The sequence below is a fragment of the Gossypium hirsutum genome, chromosome A02 (assembly GCF_007990345.1).
Source record: "Gossypium hirsutum isolate 1008001.06 chromosome A02, Gossypium_hirsutum_v2.1, whole genome shotgun sequence".
Classification (NCBI taxonomy): domain Eukaryota; kingdom Viridiplantae; phylum Streptophyta; class Magnoliopsida; order Malvales; family Malvaceae; genus Gossypium; species Gossypium hirsutum.
The window spans coordinates 93,240,715-93,248,954 of NC_053425.1; the positions used below are offsets into that span (position 1 = coordinate 93,240,715).

Genomic DNA, 8,240 nt, shown 5'->3' on the forward strand with positions numbered 1-8,240 from the left:
ATAGCGGGTCAATCCAATATGTTGTTCTCTAACACACATATTCATGCATTGATTCTGACAATCCATATCAATGACAACTCTTTATCATCAATCAACTACATGTTAGTCTTAATGCATTATTATTGTCCTAGCCAACACTAATACTTGACTAAGGATCATTTAAGAATAATCATATTATTCTCAGGACGTTATTATAAAACATTTTATTTATGCCCACAGAAAAGAAACTGAAATAATAATAGCAACGCCTTATATTAATAAACATGATAAACCAATTATGTTATTACAACCATCTCGTGATTGATCTTTGGGTATACTCTTACACTTTAGGCATGCACGATAATTCATCAAATACCTAATTCATCAAATACCCTAATGGTACTCTCTAACCAAAAATCTAATTTCTCCGGGTCATCATCTAACTTAGCCCAGAATTCCTCGGCCCCTTGCTTCCTAATCTTGTCTACCGGAGGCTTCTCCCTCCTGATCAAGTCTGCGCCTTGCGGAGCTACCGAGGCATATTGAGGAATCGAAGGAGGTGGAGTGTTCGGATTCGCACGAACAAACTCCGTATACCAGGCATTCATCATTCGGAGATAGGCTTCTGTAGCCCCTCCACCTTAGCCCATAGTCACGGGCTCACTCTCAACTGGCGCACTCCCTTCGGCGGAAGCTGGCGTGTTACTCTTCACATCATCCGTTGTGGCTCTATCAGGATCCATTTACTATATAATAAAAATATAGTTTATAATCGTCAGAAGTTGTCACACTATCAATATATAGTTATGGCATGTATAGCTAGACTCGTACTCTCGCTAGGTTAGTCCTAGAACCAACTAAACCATAGTTTTGATACCACTAAATGTAACACCCCATACCCGTAACCCACACTGAAACAGAATACAAGGTATTACCTAACTCAATCTCATGCACACAAACGTTCCCCAAGTCACTAAGACTTCGTCCAAATCAGAACTTTTTCAATTTCTACTTTAAACATCTTATTATGGGTCTATGAGCCTCAAATCGACCATTGAAAACTATTCGGGATCAACCCAGATCCTTAAACCATCTATAGAAAATTTGACTTTGAAACAGGGCACACACCTGTGTGGCCATTTCAACATGGTCGTGTTGATGGCCCGTGTGGCTCACACGGCTTAAGCAATACAAGGACACGCTCTTGTCCTCTACCCGTGTGGAATTAATTCTAAATGCACACCTACAGGGGTTTTCACATGGCCTGTCACACGCTAGTGTCCCTGCTTCATGTCTTTCACACGGCCATGACACTCTCGTGTCCTAGCCCGTATACAAAAATATGGAAATTTTGTTTCTGATGTCAGCATCCTCAAAATGTCACATGGCCAAGGCACATGCCTGTGTGCTAGGTCGTATCTATCATACGGCTGAGACACACGGCTGTGTGTCTGCCCATGTGTTTACTACCCTGTATACTGACTTGAAATTTTTACGTGCTGGGGACACACGGCCGAACCAGACGCCCATGGGGCAGACTGTGTGTCAAACATGGCCTAGACACATGCCCGCGTGTCTGCCCGTCTGGACGATATAAGGCTATTTAACAAGCCTCTTTGCCACCCTTACTTACACAACCTACACAAAAGCAACCAAATCAATACAATAATAACTTATTTAAACCAATCAGCCACGATAGGCTACATATCAATTAAGCAATTACTCATTCACGAGAGTAACTTCATTTGTATATATCAAAATGAATATTTGCCATCATCCAAGGCTTAATAAAAAATGAAGGGTTTCAAACCCAAGCCAACACATTTGGCCAATTCTCAACGATATAAAAATAGTAAATTCTAAGCCCTATACATGCCATATTCAAAAATATAAATCAAACTATGCCGAATGCTTTAATTGATAGTGTGATTAATATCTTTGACTTCATTTGGTCCTTGAGCTAGATAGGCGACACTATAAGAAAATGAAAATGGAGAGGGAGTAAGCATAAAGTTTAGTAAGTTGCACATAAATAAATATACAACATAACTTTCCCATTCATCAACAAGTATCATAATACACAAGTGGCATAAGCAAAACTTACTCATCAATATTCAATACACCTCATATAGCATATATTGAGCTCACATTTCATACATACCATATAGGTACTTGTACCACTCACAACACGATTATACTTTCCTTGTTAACTTGAAATCATACTTTCACCGTTGAACCATTTGGAACATTATCATATACTTATTTAACCTTAAATATGGGGTTAGGTGCCGATGCGATGTCCCGAACAAGGTCTTACACTGACACATCTAATAGCCGATGCATGTCCCAAACATGTCTTACACTGGCTTACATCTTGAGGCTGATGCATGTCCTAGACATGTCTTACACTAGCACTCGTCTCATTGCCGATGCCATATCCCAGACATGGTCTTACACTGGCTCTCATAATGTCACCGATGCATGTCCCAGACATGTCTTACACTAGCTCACACAAGTGACCCAAACATTATGGCATGAATATCCAATTTATTTCCTAAGGTTTAAATCGGGAATTCTACTATCTCTATTCTCATCACATTTTCTCATTTCCACAATCAAGCAATTTATGCTATAATAATTTCAATACAATTCAAATACATATATTATTAATGTAGTTGTACTATTTACATACAACTTAACTCGGATTACAAAATGTGGCGACTAGTCGATTTAGTCGATTTGCTTGGCTTTCCCCAAGTCTAGGTTCAGATTCGGTATTTCTTGATCTATAATAACAAACTGTACTTATTTAGTCACTAATTAAAATTAGGCAATCGAAAATTCATATCTATGGTAAAATGACCATTTTGCCCCTAGACTTTGAAAAATGACCTTTTTACCCCTAGGCTCGAAAATTGATTTTTATCAAATTTCTTCTTATCTTAAGTCTAGCCGAACCCTTTTTACTCTTATAGCAACTCCAAATTCCCACAATATAACACATTTATCATCTATTTTTCAACTTATGCAAAATAGTCCTTTTAGGTGTTTTCATGCTAACACCTCTCACAAAAGTTGTTTATTAGACACCCAAGACTCATTTTCTCCCTTAAAAACTCAGCAAACATTATAAATCTTTTCATGAAAAAACCCTAAACTCTTAATCATTTTGCAAAATAGTACCTTCATTTTAAAGCTCATGCTTCAAGGGTCTCAAAAATGTAAAAATCATCAAGAAAAACTATCAAAATCACTTACTTGTGAGGATTACAAGTTGCTAAAACTTTTTAAGCTTTCAAACCCCCTTCAATGGCTAATTTTTTGGTGGATAAAGAAGATGAAAAAGGAATGATATCATTTTTCCTTTATTTGCTCCTATTTTAGTCAAAATAACCCACCTTACTTACCAAATTTTGAAAATTTGACCACCTTTGTCTCCTATAGCCGGCCATGCCTCCTTAAAGAGTCTACTTGCCCTTTAAAGACCCCAAATTTAGGTTCTCTAGTTATTTGGTAGTTTTAGCTATCAAAACAAGTCTTTTGCATTTTATGCAATTTAGTCTTTTTTCACAATTGGGCTCACAAACGTCACAATTAACTCACCAAATTTTTCATGCACTCTTAAGAACATGCTATAACATCTAAATAATTATAAAATAATTTATTCAACTTTGGATTTGTGGTCCCGAGACCACTATTTCGACTAGGCCCTAAATTAGGCTGTTACAAATCGTGTCATCGGAGTCGCAATCATTTAGAAGCCTTTCAGGAATCGTCTATAATAGCCGGCTAGCCACAGAAAACTACGAACTTCAGATACATTTCTTGGAGGCTTCCAATCTATAATCGTAGAAATTTTTCTCGGGTTAACTCAGATTCCTGCAGCTGAAACTATATGTCCCAGAAAACCAACTTCTTGTAGCCAAAACTCACATTTGCTGAACTTTAGAAACAACTATTTATCTCTCAAAGTTTGTAGCTGATAAACGCCAAATTACACATATCTACACCCCAAATACTTAGCATATTTATGGATGTTTATTACTAGATTTATGGATTTTGGTGCTCTTAATCCGGTTATTTCATGTTTTGTACTCATGAAAGCACCAAGAGTCGAAAAGAGCAAAAACAAGCTAAAAAGGGCAAAAACGAACCAAATCGAGAAGATGACACGGCCTAAGACTTGCCACACGGGCATTTCACACGCCCGTGGCCTTCGGGGGTGTCGACCAAGGTTTTCACGATTCACACGGCCTGTCCATTGAGCCCACACGGTCGTGTGCAATTTAACGAATTGCACACGGCCTTGTAATCACGTCACACGGTCGTGGCACACGGGCGTGTCCCTTTTTCAAAGAGTTGTATTTACTCGGAAAAATGTACTTAAGGAGGAAGACAGAACCACACACCAGGAATTACTTGAAGAAAGCCAGATAATCCATCTCAAAAGCCGGAACTATTCCAAGACTGAAGATCTCTCTTACAATTCCTTCAGGGGTTTTAGAGTTTTCTTTATGTTTTGTTATTTTCATACTTTTGAGATGTACTCTTATTTTATTATGAACTAAATCCCTTAGATACCTAAGGGGGTAAAACCTATGATGGATCTTGTTATTATTATCTGAACTGTATGATAAATACTTGATTTGTTCTTAATTATGTGTTCTTAATGCTTGAGTTAATATTTCGGGTATTAATTCATGATTTGATGTACTTATACAGAGGAGGAATAGACCCTGCCTAAGAGTATATTTAGCATCATTAAGCGAAGTTGATCGAATGCCTAGAAATAGGGTTACGAGATTTTACCGGATTAGGGTGAAACCTAATAAGGGGATCCATAGATCGAGTTAATGCAACCCTAGAGTTTTAATTAGAGAGTCTCGATTATTCAATCTAGGGATTAGATGTTATTAGTCTTGAATAGGAATAATAACTTAACTTAGGGATCTCTACAGAACAAGTCAAGTGAAAAAATCATCTGGTTCAGAGTCAGATAACAAGTGAAATCTAGGTGGATTCCTCCTTGGGTGTCGTCTTTATCAATTGCTTTTCTTCAAGTCTTTTTCCAAAATTTATCTTTGCTTTAATTAAATCAGTTAATTAGTTTAAATAATTAGTTAATTAAAACAAACCCTTTTATTCTTAGGCTAGATAATAAAAAGATAGTTATTACTATTACTTTTGGTTCCCTTGGGTACGATATCCCAGTCTTGCCATTACTATACTATTGTTCGATAGGTGCGCTTGCCTTTTCATCGTGATAATAGTTAGTTTAGGTTTGATCTTCATTATAAATATTTATTACTTGTTACGAATCACACGATCAAGTTTTTGGCGCCGTTGTCGGGGAACTGAAATATTAGGAACACTAAATTTTTATTACTTTAGCCATTTATTTTTCTTGCAATTTTATTTTATTTTATTATTTATTAATTTACTTTTTCTCTCTCTTGGCAAGTTTTTTATAGTTTATGACTAGAAGAAACCCATCGGGACCATTACTTTGTGACAAAGAAATTGATCGTACAATTCACAAAAATCAAAGAGAAATAAGGCATAGCTTACGATACATAGAGAATGAGCGAGAAGGCGATACTCAAACACCAACCGACGAGATGGCTGAAAACCAAGGCAATCAGCTACCTCTTACAATTGCTGCTAATCAAAATCCTACTCCACGCACTATGTATGATTATGCTAAACCTTCGTTAACGGGAATTGAATCTAGTATAGTTAGACCTGCTGTAGCTGCAAATACTTTTGAATTAAAACCTAACACTATTCAGATGATACAACAGTTTGTTCAGTTTGATGATTTGCAGGATGAAGATCCCAATGCTCACTTAAAAAATTTCCAGGAATTTTGCGATACATTCAAAATTAATGGCATTTCTGATGATGCCATTCGTCTTCGGTTATTTCCCTTTTTACTGAGAAACAAAGCTAAACAGTGGTTGAACTCGTTACCACGAGGGTCTATCACTACTTGGGAACAAATGACCGAGAAATTTTTACTAAAATATTTTTCGCCGGCTAAAATGGCTAAATTACGTAATGATATCTCTTCTTTTGTGCTGATGGATTTAGAAACACTTTACGATGCATGGGAGAGGTACAAGGACTTACTGAGAAGGTGCCCTCACCTTGGGTTACCGCGTTGGCTTTAAGTACAAACATTCCACAATGGCCTGAATCCATCGACTCGGCAAATGGTTGACACTGTGACAGCCCTAAAGTGACCCTAGTCGGAAAGCAGTTCCGGGACCGCAAAACTGAGTCACCAAATTATTTGAATATGATAATTATTGTCTAAAATATGTGAATATGAATGTGTGAAAGTTGTAAGCTTCGATTTAGTTAATTGCATGTGAATTTAGTTAATAGGACTTATGTGAGAAAATTTAGAAATGTGCTAGGCAAATGTAAGTGGCCTATTAATGCATGTTATAAAGGTGATGGGTTTGCATGTCAAATTACCCAAAATTTGACTAGTGGCCGGCCATGCTATGGGATAAAAGGTATTATAAACCTTTTATGTTAGTGTTTTATGTTAGGAAAAATAAAATAAGGAGCATGGGCAATAAAATAATAATGGTTAGTAGGATGATGAAAAAAAAGGTTCTCATTTGATTCTTCTTGACCGAAAAATCAAAGGAAGGAGGGGAAGAAAAGGTTGAAGAGGTTCCGCCATACTTGTATCTAGATTAAGGTACGTTTGATGATGTTCCATGAGATGCATGCATGTTTTAGTTGTTAGCTTGAGTTCTACCTAGCCCATGGTTTAAATCTTTGCTATGTGATGGAGATGATATTCGGCCATGGGTGTTGTCTTCTTGGTTGGTGTTTGATGTTGTGGTGATGATGCATGAAGATGAGTTAAGTTTTGGCTAAGGTGGATTTGTGTTGATGTCATTTGCATGCTAAATGTGAAGCTTTGTAATGATACATGTGATGGTGGATTGATGCCTCTTGGATTTTCTTTTTAGCATTTTTTTGAGTTAGACATTAGGTTCTTTGTTTAACCCATGACCAAAATTGAAATGGTATGGTGTCTTGATGCATTCGGCCATAGTAGGAAATATGGTTGTTGTTCATGTTATTTGCATGAGAAATGGTAGTAAGGTGAAGTGCAAATATTAGTATTTGATTACTAGTGTATATATGTGTATTAGCCGAGTTTTGAACTTGAAACAAAATGGTATGTAGTTAATACAAGTAACCATATTTGTAGGAAGTATTAAGCATATAAGTGGCCTCAACATAGACATGCATATTGGGCCACATGAGATAGATTGGTGTTGCATGTATTCGGTTAGGGGCAAGCATATTGATGCTTTTATCTTGACTTAGATAATCGGCTCAAGGAGAATTTTTTAAAGTGCTTAGTTAATTGATATTAGGTTAATGATGTGTGTATTCGGCCATGAAGGTGCACATGAGGAAATGTTAGATTAATTGTATTAAATTGCTCAATGTGATTAAAAATGCGTATGACCACTTTGTATTTGAGCTAAAGGTGGCCATATGACCTATCAACTCCTTGTCATATTCGGCCATAAGCTAGCATAATGAGACTTTAATAAGTTAAATTTGCTTGAATTAGCTCAAGAGCTTAGAGGACCAAAGTTGGACAAGGGAAAGGAAAAAGTGATCGAATAGCCGCCGAAATCGTTCGACAACATCCGAAGTAAGTTTTGAGTAATGGATCTTAGATTATGATTCGATTAGATCATGTTTTAAGTAAATTAAAATCATGCTCTTTGTATGTAACTATTGAGCCGAAAATGATAATGCTTAATAAGCGACTTGTGTTTGAATTCTAGTTATGAAAAAAAAATATAGATGTGTCATGATTTATTGATATGTGCATGGATATTTGGATGATAACCGGGCTAAGTCCCGAAGGCATTTGTGCGAGCTACTATATCCGGGCTAAGTCCCGAAGGCATTTGTGTGAGTTACTATAACCGGGCTAAGTCCCGAAGGCATTTGTGGGAGTTACTATATCCGGGCTAAGTCCCGAAGGCATTTGTGGGAGTTACTATAACCGAGCTAAGTCCCGAAGGCATTTGTGTGAGTTACTATAACCGGGCTAAGTCCCGAAGGCATTTGTGCGAGTTACTATAACCGGGCTAGTCCCGAAGGCATTTGAGCAAGTAGCTATATCCGGCTAAATTCCGAAGGTACTTGTTTGGGAATGAGCGATCTTGCTGTAATAATTTCAATTAATACGCTCGTAAAATCCCAACGATGAGGTA

At 37.1% G+C, this 8,240-nt stretch overlaps 1 non-coding gene across 1 annotated transcript; it reads right to left on the reverse strand.

The window, feature by feature from the left end:
- Positions 1–6,026: 6,026 nt before the first annotated feature.
- On the reverse strand, positions 6,027–6,133 carry LOC121217538 (small nucleolar RNA R71). Its single transcript, XR_005913646.1, has one exon. It is a non-coding gene; the product is annotated as a small nucleolar RNA R71 (small nucleolar RNA).
- Positions 6,134–8,240: the final 2,107 nt, after the last annotated feature.